The 13,355-nt window shown below is 50.4% G+C and overlaps 1 non-coding gene and 1 pseudogene across 1 annotated transcript; both read right to left on the bottom strand.

Annotated features, from left to right (window-relative positions):
* Nucleotides 1-2,080: 2,080 nt before the first annotated feature.
* On the bottom strand, nt 2,081-2,231 carry LOC120268177 (annotated as a pseudogene).
* A 7,163-nt stretch (nt 2,232-9,394) lies between these two features.
* LOC120268001 lies at nt 9,395-9,501 on the bottom strand. The gene has a single exon (XR_005538671.1). It is a non-coding gene; the product is annotated as a small nucleolar RNA R71 (small nucleolar RNA).
* Between the last annotated feature and the right edge of the window lie 3,854 nt (nt 9,502-13,355).

A 13,355-nucleotide genomic window follows, 5' to 3' on the forward strand; every position in this document is an offset into this window, starting at 1 on the left:
GATACGCGGGCGGCTGGGCTCACCGCGATCGCATCGATAGTTCACCGAAGCCGACGGGTCTGGTGCTGAGACCCCCGTGCTCAGACCCTCAAAGCCAATCCTTTTCCGGTTACGGATCCGCTTTCTACTTCCCTTGCCCACATTGTTCCATCGCCCGTGAGGCTATTCACCTTGGAGACTGATGCGGTTATGAGTACGACGGCATGGGCGGCACTCGTCCTCCGAATTTTCACTGGGCCGCCCGACGGCACCGGACACCACACGCCGACGCTGGTGCTCTTCCAGCAGCTGGACCCCACCTCCCGCCGAGCCATTTGTCAGGGCGGGTCAGAATGCGAAGATAACTTTCCTCGGCCCTCGCGTGCTCTCGACTCCTAACGCCGCCCATCACCGCCACGTCCCCGGCTCGGGAATTTTATCCGATTTCTTCGAGCTCGTCGTGGACTGGGCTCACTAATACCACCAAGATCCGTCGACCGTCACCCGCCCTGCTCCACCCCGAAGCTTCACAGCGGCCAGGCCGCTTCTCCTACTCATCGGCATGGCGCCACCCCGATGGACGGGGTGGATCGCGCAAGCGCAGCGCCATCCATTTTTGGGCTAGTTGATTCGGCAGGGTGAGTTGTTACTATTCCTTAGAAGATTTTCGACTCCATAACCACCGCTCCGTCCCATTCCTTAGATCGACCAACACCCCTTTGTGGGTTCCGGGTTAGCGCACGCTTGGGCACCATAACCCGGCCCGTTCATCCTCGCATCGCTGCCTCGCCACCAAAAATGGCGCCCACTTAGAGCTCTCGATTCAGCGAGCGCGGCTCATCTGAGCAGACATGCGTCAGTCCTACCTATTTAAAAGTTTGAGAATAGGCCGAGGCGCTGACGCCCGATGCCTCAAAATCACTGGCTTTACCAGAGTAGAACTCACAAGACGGGCTCGTACTATCCCGGGGAAACTTCGGAGGGAACCAACATCGGATGAGTTCGGATTAGTCTTTCGCCCCTATACCCAAGTCGACGCACGCACGTTTGTATGTCAGACGGATCGCCTGGCCTCCACCCGAGTTTTCCTCTATCTTTGCCCCGCCTCGGGCATAGTTCATTATTTCGGTCCGAGACAGTATGCTCCAACCCGAACCCTTCACAGAAGATCGGGGTCGGTCGACGGTGCACCCCTCGAGGGGGATCCCGCCCTTCAGCTTCCTTGCACCTTCTGGGTTTCCGCGCCAGTCGGATCGCACAAATGTAAGACTCCTTGGTCCGCGTTTCAAGACGGGTTGTATGGGGAGCTCGCGGGTCGGCAGGAGCGCGCCCGTTGCGGGTGGCACGCCTGGCTGGGCGCGTCAGGAATGAGAGCTCGTTGGCGGGCGGCCCCGAGCGAAGTGGCGACAGGTCATCGTGCTCAAGATCCGCCGAGCCAGATGCTGGCCCGCCCCCATCCGCTTCCTCCCCGGCAATTTCAAGCACTCTTTTGACTTTTCTTTTTCAAAGTCCTTTTCATCTTTCCTCGCTGGGTACTTGTTCACATCGGTCTCGCCTCAGATTCAGCCTTAGACGGAATGCCATGCGTCCGATTAGGGCTGCATTTCCCAAACAACCCGACCACCGACACGCCTGACTGCAGTCCGGCACGACGGGGCTCTCACCTTCCAGCACACCTTTCCAGGACTTGGGCCCTGGTCCGTCACGAGGACGCCACGTCAGACTACAATTGCAGCGTCACGCTCGATTCTCAAAGCTGGGCTCTTCCCGTGCTCGCCGCTACTAGTGGAATCTCGTGAAGTTTCTTTTTCTCCACTTATTTAAGCGTTAAACTCGGCAGGTGGCCCCCGACCTGTCGTCGTGGCGCGAGGGCTCCCTGCGAAGGGGGCATCCCCATTCGCGCGCGGCCCTTTGTCATCCGCGTAGCGGCGCGCGTGCCCTGCCCCGCTGCGGAGCGCGACGACCTCGAGGATCTCGGCGCGAGACCGTCTAACGCTGTCGTGCCCGCCCCGCTCCGAGGGCAGCTACCGGTGCTCGCCCGCCGTGCGGAGGGAGCCGCCTCCGTTCGCAACGCCGACGCCGGATCGACTCGCTCGCATGCCACCGCCCAGCAAGGCGTGCCCACGGCGTGGCCCTCGGGCGCAACTTGCATTCAAAGACTCGATGGTTCATGGGATTCCGCATTCACACCAAGTATCGATTTCGCCACGTTTCTTCATCGATGCAGAGGCCGAGATATCCATTGCCGAGTCGGCGACTCCAGTTGTTGCTTTCTTTCCTCCGCCCGCCACTCGCGCCGGGTCCGGGACGCCCTGGCGCTTCCCGCCATCTATAGGGTCGTAAACCGCCTGCTGCGCCCACCACCGCCGGTGGCAGGCACCGCGCTGAAGGGCGTGGAGTTCGCGCGGCACACCGCGAGCTTGGGCGGGTGACGCAGCGCTCGCGCACGCACCCCCACGCTGGGCGGCCGTGGGCTCGCCTCATGTTTGAGGCGGATCTCGATAATGATCCTTCCTCCGCAGGTTCAATCGCACGGAACCTCGAAAGCGACTCTCCCTTCCCTTAAATAATAAGGTGCCGTAGACTCTCTCGTGATCGCCGCAGGCGGGTGAGACCGCATGCCGCCGCTGATCCGAACACTTCACCGGACCATTCAATCGGTAGGAGCGACGGGCGGTGCGTGTACAAAGCGGTAGGATCGTAGTCAACGCGAGCTTCTCGATGACCGCTGCGCTTACTAGGACTCGTCGACACCAACAATTGCAAATGATCTATCCCCATCATGATGAAATTTTCACAGATTACCCGGCCTCGCCCGGCCAAGGCTAGAGACTCGTTGAATACATTAGTGTAGAGCAGCTGCAGCCCGTGAACATCTAAGGGCATCACGCATCCGCTATCGCCTCAGAACTTTCGTGGCCTAAACGGGCCACAGTCCTCTAAGAAGCCGGGCCGCGGGCGTGAGGGATTCCCTCCGCAGAGCTAGTTAGCAAGGTGGCCGAGGTCTCGTCTCGTTACTCTCCGACACCGTGACAAAACGCCTCCACCAACTAGGAACGGCCATGCAACACCACCCATAGAATCAAGAGTAGCGCTCACCGTCATTAATCCTTGCATATGTCCGACCTCGCAGTTTCGTGTTGAGTCAAATTGCCGCAGTGCTCCACTCGGTGGTGACCTTCCGCCAATTCCTCCTAAGTTTCAACCTTGGCGCACCATACTCCGCGAACCCAAAGACTTTGATTTTCTCATAAAGCGTCAAGGAGTCCTAAAACTAACATCCGCCGATCCTCGGCTCGGCATCGCTTATGGTGAGACTAGGGACGGTATCCGATCGCTCTCGATCCCCCAACTTTCGCTCTTGATAAATGAAAACATCCTCAGCAACAATGCTTTTCATAGTTGGTTCGCTTTCATAACCAAGAATTTCATCTCCGACTATGAACATCGAACGCCCCGGGACCGTCCCTCTTAATCATTACTCGATCCCAAGGGCCAACACAATAGGACCGAATCCTATGATGTTATCCCATGCTAATGTATCCAGAAAGCGCTGGCTTGCTTTGAGCACTCTAATTTCTTCAAAGTAACCCGTAGAGGGAGCGGACGCGCGGGTGCACCTCGGGAGACGTACTCGACCGACCCGCCCAAGGTCCGACTACGAGCTTTTTAACTACAACAACTTAAATATACGCTTATCTGAGCTCGGAATTACCACTACTGCCGGCACGCATTTGTCCTCCAATGGATCCTCGTTAAGGGATTTAGATTGTACTCATTCTAATTACCAGCACCAAGGGCGTCCGGGTATTGTTATTTATTGTCACTACCTCCCGCGTCGTCGATTGCGTAATTTGTGCGCTAGCCGCTTCCTTGGATGTGGTAGCCGCTTTCGTGCCCCCTCCGTAATCGAACCCTAATTCTTTCTGTCACCCGTCACCTGACCATGGTAGGCCCCCTATCCTACCATCGAAAGTTGATAGGGCAGGAAATTTAAATGATACGTGCCGCCACGATTTAGGAATATGCGATCCGTCGAGTTATCATGAATCATCGTAAGCAGGGCGAGCCCGTCGCCCTTTTTATCTAATTAATGCATCCCTTCCGGAAGTCGGGGTTTGTTGCACGTATTAGCTCTAGAATTACTATGGTTATCCGAGTAGCGGTGTACCATCAAACAAACTATAATCGATTTAATGAGCCATTCTACAGCTTTTCACGCCCTCGATTAGTTCATACTTGCACATGCATGGCTTAATCTTTGAGACAAGCATATGACTATTGGCGGATTAACTCGATAGCACCGCCACGGGCGACGTCAGGGCGGGCGCCTCGGGTGCGCCCCACCGCGGCCACGCACCGCACCCCGGCCACTCGGAAACGCGAGGGAGGCGGGTGTGTCGCCGGGGACGCGCGACGACCGCGCTTTCCTTCGAATCCCGGAGGGATGGGACGCTGCGAGTGTCGCGATCAGATCGGGGACGACGGGAGGGGACGGGCGCCCACCCCCGTGACCGATCATCAATTGGGACATCGAATCCGAGAGCGCTCCCGGTGCCCCGGCCACATGTCGTCGACGGGGGCGCACGCCCATTGAGTTCCAACGGGCGTGAACCGCGTGACGGGCGGGCGGGGCGCGGGAATAATGCCGCCGGACGGGCGCGGACGAGCCACGCCTCCGGAGGTGATCGAACGCCGGTATCGACCGAGCCACGGTGTTCCCGCCGACGGCGGGTATCCGGGTAACACAAGCAACGGGCCCTCGCCCCTAAGGGCGGGCGCGTACGGGGACCGAGCAGGGGACGCCCGCAGCCGGACGCGAAGCACGACGTCGGGCCCGTCGGGGAAAGCCAGTCCGGGACCACTCACCCTCCGAAACGGTCATCCGACACGCGCCGCCCTCGCTAGCCTCCTGCCTCACCCCGTGGAGGGTGATGTGGGCGGCGACGCTGGTCGGCACCGAGGCGTGGCGTGAAGGCTCCGTCGAGCATGATCATGAGAGGATGCGGCGCTTGCGCGCTCGGGGCCAGGCACATGACGAGGGACGGGACAGCCGCACTTGCGCGCCTAGGTGAACGGAGCCACAGAGCCCTCAATTAATGCGCCGGGTCGATCCGCGAGTGCCTTGCGGTACGTAAGCGGGCGAAAAACCGATTAGAGGGACACCGGCGCGCCGCTGCGAATAGCGAGGCGCCGTTGTGGACCGCCCTTGTGCAATGGCGGGTTAGCACGACACCATAACGGCGGGGAGAGGGGCACGACACGAACGGCCCGGCAGAACCGGGGTGACCGAGGGATCAGGCGCCGCCATGGAATGCGGCTAAGGCCACCCGGCCTAAGGCCGAGGTCCGCGTGGCTCACCGGCAGCCACCTGGACGTGCCATGGTCGTGCGCGCCATGTCCCGGGCGATGAGGGCGCAGCCAGCGCCGACCCCCACAGACTCCGCCGAGGGACACGGCGCCACGCCCGCACGGGCGAGGCACCGTTGGGGACCGCCCTTATGCAATGGCGGGTTAGTGCAGAACCGGGGACAGGGGCACGACGCGCACAGCCCGGCAAAACCGGGGTAGCCGAAGGCCGGGCGGCGCAGCCACGAGTGTGGCAGCACCACCCGACCACCGGACGTGCCATGGCCGTGCGCGTCATGTCCCGGGAGATGGGGCGCACCGCGCTCCCGCCCCACGCCCATGTGACCGAGAGGGACACCGGCGCCTCGCCGCGGACGGTGGGGCACCGTTGGGGACCGCCCTTGTGCAACGGCCGTTGAGCGGAACCGGGATGAGCGCACGATGCAGACGGCGGCAAGACCGGGGTGGCCGAGGTCGAGCCGACGCCGCCATGTAGCGCCAAGCAGCACCGCCCGGCCACCGACCGAGGTCCGGGTGGCTAACGGGCAGGCACCCGGACGTGCCATGGCCGTGCACGCCATATCCCGGGCGATGGCGCGCGCGACCGCCCCCATGCCCATGTGACCGAGACCGCGCCTGCCGGGCCAGACGGCGAGGCACCGTTGGGGACTGCCCTTGTGCAATGGCGGGTTAGCGCGGTACCGGCGATGGGGGCACGACACGCACGGCCCGGTAATGCTAGCAAGATTATCGTCAAATGTGATTTCATTGAATATGCAACGTGATTTACCACATGGATGTATGTCCGTTCATGTGGCCTCGATGAAAATGTGGATTCAAGAGTATTTTTGGCATTACTGTTCATAGGCCGCTGAAAAATCGATTCCTGCAAATTTACACGGGCGTGTGGAAATTCCACACGGCTGTGTGGATGCCCGATTCCAGCCTATTTAAGTCGCGACTTCAGACCATTTTAAGAATCTTTTCCTCATCTTTTGCCCATCTTTTCACTATCTTTAGAGCAGCTCATGTCCAGTGTTTGGAGAGCCGTTGGCTAAGTTTTTGGAGTGGTTCTAAGGCTTTCAACACCGCGTTCCTTTGGAAGATAGTTATTAGGGAAGCTTTTGTCGGCATCGATTAGGCGAGGTGTGCCCTAGGCCTGATGAGGGAACCTTTGGAGAAGACGCGGCTACTCCACAAGACCATCAATACGGACACCAAGGGTGTTTTATTCATGGATTGCATATCTTTACTCTCGATTCCATTATTGATTATATTTCTCTCTATGGAGAGCTAAACCCTAGTGGGTACTTGGACTTGTAAACCCTAGGATGATATTGTTTTTTTTTACCTTTTATTATGCTTTCTTTAATTGATGTTTTAATTGAGTTCCAATCTTGAATGCTTGTTGAGTTGATTTTCCCTTAGAGTGACACCATGGTTGAGAATCCATCTTGTTAACCTTTGTGGATGAGTGACACACCATAAGGGTTAGACAATGCTAGATTGGAGAGAGTTGAGAGGGTGAGTCGAGAGTTAGCGGAATGTCCTCTTTCCCCTCCGGTGTGATTTATCCTACCTCCACATTCCAAGAGTTCTTTCCGGTCACAATAGAGTGAAGTGCTAATAAGTGCTTGAGTAAACATGTTTTTATATGTGTTTTACATATATTGAGCATCATTTTATATATGGTTTATGTCTCATTTCGTCTATTGGGTGTTCTTTTGTGTAATTAGGTTGTAGATTCCATGAAGAGGTAAAAGGGAGCAAAGATAGGCTAGAAAGGCACGATGTTGAGAGCTTTTGTGTAATTCGACGACCAGGACATAAGAGGAGTTTAGGACGTGGGAATGTGTGCCAACTTCCAAGCAAATTCAAGTTAATTCACTAGTGGAAGGGTACGAAGACAGTCACATCCTCATGTTCCTCCTCTTTATGAAGGATGCAAGACTTTATAAAGACGCGTCGATGAAGAAAAGTCTTCTAGCCTGCCAAGTGAACGTGTGCCCGATTATGTGGCCTCAAGAGGAAGAATATTTCGACCGTGATGGAGGAAAAACACTGTAGCAAAGTATTATAGGAAAATAATGCAGCAATTTTACTGTAGCAATATTGTAGCAAAATTATTGTTCACGTGCCCGCGTGGAAATTTCTGCAGCCCACGCGGGCGCATGGAAATTCCACACGGGCACGTGATAGTCACGGGTTTAAGCTATAAATAGGTCGTTTGTCCTATTTTTCGGGGACATTTTGGGGAGCTTTGAGCGAGTTCTTGGAGGACAAGTCAGCTAGGGTTTGAGAAGGAGATCTTTGCCAATTTGGGGGAAGTTCTTCACCAACTTTGATATGTTCCTTTGCCATCATAGCACTTGGGGAGCCATTGGTGACCTAGCTTCGGAGAGGAACCCTTCAAGACGTGGAACTACCTATCAAGGCCAATCAGCACGAATTCGAGGGGGTTTTTATATATGGGTTGTATTGCTTTTCATTGTATTCATCATTGTTTTGTAACTAGGCCCATGGAGGGCTAAATCCTAATGGGTATTTGGGCATGTGAACCCTAGGATCTATGATTTTGAATTGATTTGCTCTATGTTCCTAGTTAATCCTAGTTGATTTGAGTTTTAATCATGTGATTTCATTGCTTGCATGTGTTGTTGATCTTTGTGATTGATTTACATTGCTTGATTTATTACTTTGATGTGAGAGGTCTCCATTAGATTTAGAACTTTAAGGTTAAAGAGGATTGAGAGGGTGAGCCATGAGGTAGTGGAGTGTCCCCTTTCCTCTCCGATTAAGTGTTTCCTATCTCTATATTCCCTTTTCTCTTTGCAACCATATTTGGTGTGAGGCATGAGATTGCTCGATTTCTCCGCCAAAGCCTTGTAGGGGGTTAGGGATCCTTCACCGAGAAATAGGGTTGGATCTACATTTAGGAATTAGTCTCTCTTAGGTTTCCCTAAAGTTTAGTGCGGTCATATGGGGTGTGAGGTGTTGAGATTGTGTGATTTCTCCGCCGGGACCTTGTAGGGGACTAGTATCGGTTGCTTGGAGACAAGGACCGGTTTGTTCTTGGATTAACTCCACTCAATAGACTTGGTTTAGGAGCATTTAGCGAACTTTAAGCCTCACGAGACATCCTAGGGGAGCATCGCCCGAGTACCTCATCTTTAGTGATTGAGAACTCCTCTACTCCTTTTCTTGTCCATTCACTTGTTTGCTAATTAATTCTTGCAATCAGTTTATTCCACCATATTCATTGAATCTGACTAGATAACTAAGAAGTGGTTAATAATAATACTTCCATTCCCTATGGATTCGACTACCCACTCACCAGGGTAATTATTACTTCGACACCCGTGCACTTGCGGTTTACACGCATATTCGGACGTGTCAAGTTTTTGGCACCGTTGTCGGGGAACGGGATATTAGGAACACTAGGACTTGGTTACTTTAGTCATTCACATTTTCATTTACTTTTCTACTTCATATTTCTCTCTTTCGCCATTCTCATTGTTTCTTTCATTGATTTCAGCTACAGGTTATGACCCGAGGGAACCCTTCGACATTGGTTGAAGAGGATCCTGAAATTGAGCGAAGACTTCGTAGAAGGAGCAAGGAACCTGCGCAGGAATAGAATTTTCCAGCTGAAATAGAGGTTGAAGAATATGAAAATATGGCAAAACAAGGAGGGCAACAAAGGACACTTTCAGATGTCACTAGGCCTACACTTTGTGGGACACAATCGAGCATTGTTAGGACGCCGGTAGTAGCCCAGAATTTTGAGTTAAAGCTGGGTTTTATTCAAATGGTTCAATAGTCCGCACAGTTTAACGGGTTAGCCGATGAAGACCGGAACAATCATATTAAGAATTTCCTTGAAGTATGCGACATGTTGAAGATTAATGGGGTTTCGGATGACGCAATTCACTTAAGAGCTTTCCCATTCTCATTGAAGGGAAGAGCCAAACAATGGCTTCATTCATTGCCAAGAGCTTCTATCACAACATGGAATGAAATGGTTGAAGCTTTCCTTGCAAGGTAGTTCCTTCCAGGAAAATCAGCAAAGCTTCGTAATGAGATATCTTCATTTGTTCAGATGGAGCTTGAATCTTTATTTGAGACTTGGGAATGATTTAAGGACCTCTTGTGAAAGTGTCCACAACATGGGTTCCCCGAATGGGTGGTAATTAACACATTTTACAATGGGTTGAACTCAAGCAACAAACAACTTCTTGATGTCGCTGCAGGGGGGACATTGGGAAACAAAACACCCGAAGAAGCCCTACAATGTATTGAAGAGATGGGTTTAAATAGCTACCAATGGAATGCAAGAGACAAGAAGAAAGTAGCCCGACTCCATGAGATTGATGTGGTTACATCCTTGGCAGCCCAAGTAGAGGCATTGAGCAAGAAGTTGGATACTTTGACTTCATTAAAGGTAGCCACAATCACAAGTTGTGATGGTTGCGGGGGTTCGCATATGCCATCCGATTGTCCTATCTCGATTACTACTTCAGCCCTAGTTGAACAAGTAGATTTTATGGGCAATTCGGGAAAAGGACAAGGTAATCCTTATAGCAACACCTATAACCAAGGATGGAGAAACCATCCAAATCTCTCATGGAGTAACCAAGGGCAGCAAAAAGCCGCTGCCCCACTAAGATTTCAATAAGCACTTTCGATTCTGGAGAGAGTTTCAGAATTAGAAAGGGTTTTGTCAAAGTTCATTCAATCAATTGACACAAGGTTCCAAAACATAAAGGCAACACTCCGAAATCATACTGCTTCCTTGCACAATTTGGAAAATCAATTAGGACAAATAGTGAAGTCATTGACGGAAAGGCCTCTAGGAAGCTTGCCTAGTAACACCGAGACTAACCCAAGAGAGCAAGTGAAGGCGACCACTTTAAGGAGTGTTCGAGAGATTCAAGAAAAGCTCACTACTAAGAACAATTCTGAAATTCTTCTAGCTAAAACCCCCACTGGGAAGAACACTAAAATTTCCCAAGAAAAGCCGAAAGATAAGGTGCAAGACAAGAAGAAGAGGCCAGCTGTGTCACCCTCTTTATACACTCCAAGGATTCCTTATCTGGCACGGTTGAAGAAATACCAAGTTGATGAACAAAATAGAAAATTTTTGGATCTTTTCAAGCAGTTACACGTTAACATTCCGTCTGTTGAGGCGTTGTCCAAAATGCCTCGCTATACAAAGTTCTTGAAGGACCTCTTGACCAACAAGAGGAAGATGGAGGAGAGTGTGGTTGTGGTATTGGGAGGCAATTGTTCGGCAATGCTTTAGAAAAATTTGCCAAACAAAATGAGAGATCCGGGAAGCTTCATCATACCATGTGCAATAGGAGGTTTCAGGGAAGAAAAAGCTTTGGCCGATTCGGGAGCTAGTATTAATGTCATGCCGTACACATTGTTTCAGAAATTGGGGTTGGGATAGCCAAGACCGACCCGCATGACTTTATAGTTGGCCGATTATTCCGTTCATCATCCTAGAGGTATAATTGAAGATGTTTTAGTGAAAGTTGGCAAGTATATTTTTCCTGCAGATTTTGTTGTAATAGATGTTGATGAAGATGTGGAGGTTCCATTAATTCTTGGGAGACCATTCTTACGCACCTCTAAGACACTCATTGACATGGATGGAAGCGAGATGACACTGCATATTGGAGAAGAAAAGATCACATATCGCCTTGCCGAAGCGATGAAGCACTCTCTTGACTTTGATAATACTTGTTATTTTGGGATCGTGTGTTTTAAGATTTCCACGACTTACTAAGCATCAGTTGATAAACATAATGGTTGGTCTTGCACTTGAAACAATAGTCCTAGGGTGAGCAATGTCCGGGTGCCCCAATTTATGTCGATTTCCTCTCCTATTTTTTATTTGCGCCTCCTTCTTCTTTCCTTATTTCTATTTTCAATTATTTTATTCACACCACTATCGATTCATCTTCATTCTAGTTAAATAGCAATCTTTGTGTTTCTGATCACTATTCCTTGTGGATACGACTACCCGCTCACCAGGGTATTATTACTTCGACAAACCCATGCACTTGCAGTTCACACGCAAAAGGGTCTTGTCAAGCTTCTCAACAAATATTGGTAGCTCATTCACATCCTTCTCCGACTCTTCAAATACGATAATTTACAAGGTGGATTCATCAACTTGACATTCCACACTATTCCACATGCCTTTGATCCGTATATTGACAATGCACAACACCATATCACGATCACTCTCTTTCACCATCATGAACCTTATCAGCTCTATATATGATATAAAATACACTCATCAAATACCCCCACACTTGAATCATTGCTTATCCTTAAGCAATTTCAGCTCAATATATATTTAAGCATGAGTGCATTACCTCTAATCTCATCAAAATAGAAAACACTAAAGTTTAGAGGTATCAAAGGCAGTTAAGGACAAAAGAGGAGGCACAAGGGAAACGGGGAAGAGAATCGATCGGTGGTGACTAGGTTTTTAAATGATGAGGGAGGAACCAACCGGTCACCCCCTCCAGCACGCCCTTAGCACAGGCGTGCTCACATGCTATTTAGGGTAACTACGCGGGAGGTAGCACGATAGGGCTCAGCTCATGCTTCCTCCTTGTGGTCATCTCAAGAAATTCCCTAAGAGACCAAGGTATGAAGCACGGTCGTGTAAGGAGCACCGAAACTATGCTCACTGGTAAGCACGCTCATGTACGTCCCGTGTTCATCATGGAATGCTTCACGAGATAAAAACTGAGAAAACCACGGCGTGAGCATGGGTGTGCTCTACCCGTGCTCAGCCTGAAACACCCAAGACCTGGCAATATCCCTTAAATTTTACACAGAAAAACAACAAACACAAGAGAAAGCCACAGAAGAGATAATCGCCAAAAAATCAACACTTCAAAAATAGATTATTAAGGAAAAGCATTACACAGCTACCAACCATTTCAAAACCCTGAAAAGTGACAAAACTAACAAAAAGAAATAAAACAAACATTTGTGACAACGCCGCTTGCGTATGTCCCGCAAGTGCACGGGTTTGTCGAAGTAATAAAATCCCAGGTGAGTGGGTATCGTATCCACAAGGAGTAGGGAGTAAAAAATACTTAAATTATTTCTTAACTAAGCGAAATATGAATAGTGATTTGTGTGATAAGATGTAATGAAAACAAAAGTAAAAGAGACAAGAGAGAGAGCACAAGTAAAGGAGAGGTAAGGCAATCGATATAAATGGGGTACTCGGATATTGATCCGCCTAGGACAATGTTTCAAGTGCAAAAACCCTCTATTATGCTTCCTAACTAATGCATTAATGTCGTGGAGATCCTTTAATACATGGTCCCAAATCTAAGGTCAACCATGCCTAACCCTATACATGTTCCGGAGGAGAAATTGAACAATCTCTCAACCTCGCACTCGTATAGAATTGCAATGAGTTCTAGGGATTCCAAGTGATAAATCCTCTTCCTATATGTAGACCTAACCCTTTGGTTCAGGGGGAAGGTCCCTAGCCATAATTAAGCCCTAGATGCTAAAATCACTTCAACGCTTCACTCCATTGCACACGTAACTAAGCCCCAGCGGATGGTCATCCCTTAGCTCATTCACTCTACTATGACCGCAAAGAACTCAAGGAATTGGAGGTAGAATAAATCACATCAGAGGGAAAAGGGGACGCTCCGCTACCTCTTGACTCACCCTCTCAACCCTCTCCAATCTAGCTTTGTCTAACTCTCGTGGTGTGTCACTCACTCACAAGGGTTACCAACAAGAACTCTCAACTCTAGTGTCACTCTAAGGGAGTATTCATACAATCAATACATTCAAGATTGGAACTCAATAAAAACATCAATTAATAAAAACATAATAACAAGGTTCAATGAAACGAATACATCCTAGGGTTCACAATCCAAGTACCCACTAGGGGGTTTAGCTCTCCATGGAGCTAATTACAATCAATGAAATCGAATCTAAAAGCAATAAATCCATAGAAAACCCCTCGATAGTCGTGA

The sequence above is a fragment of the Dioscorea cayenensis genome, chromosome 8 (genome assembly GCF_009730915.1).
Source record: "Dioscorea cayenensis subsp. rotundata cultivar TDr96_F1 chromosome 8, TDr96_F1_v2_PseudoChromosome.rev07_lg8_w22 25.fasta, whole genome shotgun sequence".
NCBI classification, from domain to species: domain Eukaryota; kingdom Viridiplantae; phylum Streptophyta; class Magnoliopsida; order Dioscoreales; family Dioscoreaceae; genus Dioscorea; species Dioscorea cayenensis.